Genomic DNA, 3,173 nt, shown 5'->3' on the forward strand with positions numbered 1-3,173 from the left:
TGAATGTCGTTCAAGGCCTGTCGATAAGCTGTCGGGTCCAGAGGTTGTTTGATGAACCTCTGGACTTCGTCCGTCAGTTCGTAGAGATGCCTCCTGACGTGCCTGGGCGAAGGCTCTTCTGCAAGGAGTTGCCCGTTTGGATGGCCACAATCTGTGGCTCCCAACAAGGAACTGCCTGCAGAGCATTGTTATGCTCCTTAACAGGGAGCATGTGGGCCTCCTCGTACAGGTGGTGTTGCGGCAACATCAAGAGGCATCCTGTCGCTGTCCTAAGTTGCGTGTTCTGGCAAGTCTGTAGCTTCATCCACTGCGTCCTACTAGTCCCCGGTGACCACACGGGCGCAGCGTAGTTCAGAACCGGCCGGCCAATTGCCTTGTACGTTGCCAGGTACGTTTCTTTGTCTTTGCCCCAGGTGCTGCCGGCTAGCGACTTGAGGACCTTGTTGCGGCTTTGTACTTTGTTGACAATTGCGGTTGTATGCACCGAGGAGAGCAGACTATCGCATGTTACTCCGAGTATCTTCGGGTTGTTCACCGTCGGAATTGGTGTATCATCGACGTGAATTTCCAGTTGGAGTCTGACCTCCTTCGTCCAGGAGGTAAAGTGTGGCTGAGGATTTTGTAGGGGAGAGGGTTAGGCTCAGTTCAGTGAAGAAGCGAGAAAGCTCGGCGAGATAACCGTTTACTTTCGAGCACAAGACATCAATTCCATTCCCGGACGCCATGATCGAGCAATCGTCAGCATAAGAGACAATCGAGACTCCCTCTGGTGGTTGAGGGAGCTTTGAAATGTAAAAGTTAAACAGTAATGGGGAAAGGACACCACCCTGTGGAACCCCCTGTTTTATTTTCCTCAGTTTGCTCGATGTGTCTCTAAAAGTTACTAACGAGTGACGACCACTCAGATAATTCGCCGACCACCGTTTGAGTCCCTATGGGAGAGAGGAGGCCTGTATGTCTTCTAGTAGCGTTGAATGGCTGACAGTGTCGAACGCCTTAGACAGGTCCAGCGCTACTAGAATGGTTCTCTCTCAGGGGCGCTTTCGGTTTAGGCCACGAGTTATCTGGGTATTTATGGCGTTAAGTGCTGTTGTTGTGCTGTGCACTTTACGGAACCCATGCTGATGCTTCGCTGGGGTCAGGTGGTTTATAAAATACGGGAGTAGCAAGGACTCTAGTGTCTTCGCTACCGAGGAAAGGAGGGTTATCGGACGATAAGACTCTCCTTTGTTGGCTGGTTTCCCCGGTTTGAGCAGTGAGACCACTCTCCCAGATGTCTGGAATAACGAGAGTGGCCATTGACAAGTTGAGGACCTCCGTTAGGTACGCTACTCCCGTAGGACCCAAATTTTTCAGCATCAGCATGCATATTCCGTCGGGTCCAATGGCTTTGGAGGCTTTCGCCTTCCCGATGGCTACCCTTACCTCACCTCTGGTGAAAACAAGGGGCGCACTAGGTTTTGGCAGTTTGTGCAGCCTTCTGGTCACTCGCCGTTTGGCTTTATGCAAGATAAACTGCCGCCTCCGACCGGCCGGGTCCGACAAAGCGTGTTCACCAGGCCTATTTCAACTCTGTCGTCACGCTTCGCCGGGTTGGACAATGACCTCACGGTTGACCACAGCTTACTCACACCAGAGGCGAAGTTACCGGTCTTCAGATGCTCCTTCCACTTCTTCCGCTTATGTACGTTTACTAGCTGCCGAATCTCAGCGTTGAGATCCCTAATACGGGGATTCCCGGGATCGGCCTGACGAAGGTTGTCGCGCTCATCGGCTAGGACAGCCGCTTCTGCAGGAAAATTCGGACGAGGGTCGGGAATGCATCCCGCTGGGATGAAGCGGGCTGCAGCAGCAGTGACAACCCTGCGGAATTTACATGAACGTCGGTTGCTATGGGTAGTGCAGCGAAGGCGCTTTCAGTAACATCCGCGAAGCCTTCCCAATCAGCTTTAGAAAAGTTGACATAGGTCCGGTGATCCGCGGAAGCAAAGTCGGCTGGTTTATCAATCGAGATGATTATGGGCAGATGGTCTGATGCTAAAGTCAGCATAGGTCGCCATGATACGCTGTTATCAGACCAGCGCTAACTATTGTTAGGTCTGGCGAGCTGCAGCATCTGCCCATAATCCTGGTGGGTGCTTCGTCATTATTTGTGCAGAATGTCGAATCGTCAGCTAATTGTGTTCCCCTACGATCGTTTGACAGGCTTGAATGCTAAAGATCGTGGTGCGCATTGAAGTCACCAACTACCATACAGTTTTCACCTCGGAGGAGCGCACCTATTTCAGGCTGATATCCTGCCGGGCAGCTGGTGGCAGGGGGCATATATATGTTAAATATTTCGAGCTCGACATCGCCTGACCGGATAGCAATTCCCTGACATTCTAGGATGGTATCCGTGCGGTCGATGTCTGCTTCGATAAGACGATACTGCCCGGTGTGGTGCGTGATGAACGCTAGGCCTCCACCAGTGTTGAATTGCTGTGCAGCTTCGTCTCTTGGACCGCAGCTATTAATATTCCGTGCCGACCCATGAAGACCGTTATCTCCTCGATCTTGCTCTGAAGTTCGTTAGAGTTTAATTGTAAAATCGTCGTGTGCCTAGGGAGACTTATTGGAATGTGGGATGTTAGTGATGTGTGTTGCCGTGCCACATGATGTGCTTGCTGTTGCTGAGGCTGTTGCCCTGTGGTGTTAGTGGTCGTGTTGCAGTCGGGGGTTGCGACCGAGCAGCACAGCATGGGCCCTCATAGTCCCTCGTCTAATGTCGCGTGGTGCGCAGTCTTGAGCATGCCCTAAAGTGACACCAGCCAAGGCAGGTGTTGCACTTGACTGATGTTACATTATGGAATATCCAGGATTGACACACCGTGCAGATTGTCGGAGGAACTAGGAGTTGTTGGTGGGTGCGTGTGGGTGGTGGTGCAGTTGTATCTGTAGTGTGGTCTGTTGTGTCTGTGGTATTGTCTATTGTATTGTGTTGTGGTGTGGTTGTGTTGAGTTGTTCAGGCGGACTCTGTTGTGCCGTGGAGGCAGCTCGAGTGGCGCAGCAAGGGGCCACGTACGCAGTGGTCCATTGGCTGTGAGTCGTGATGCCTGAGAAAACTCGAAGATGGCTCCACCCATTGCACGTATTGCAACGGACGGAGGTGGAGTTGTGGTGTAATCGTCTC

This window comes from Rhagoletis pomonella, unplaced genomic scaffold, assembly GCF_013731165.1.
Source record: "Rhagoletis pomonella isolate Grant_MI unplaced genomic scaffold, Rhpom_1.0 Rhpom_scaffold_00007, whole genome shotgun sequence".
Classification (NCBI taxonomy): Eukaryota; Metazoa; Arthropoda; class Insecta; order Diptera; family Tephritidae; genus Rhagoletis; species Rhagoletis pomonella.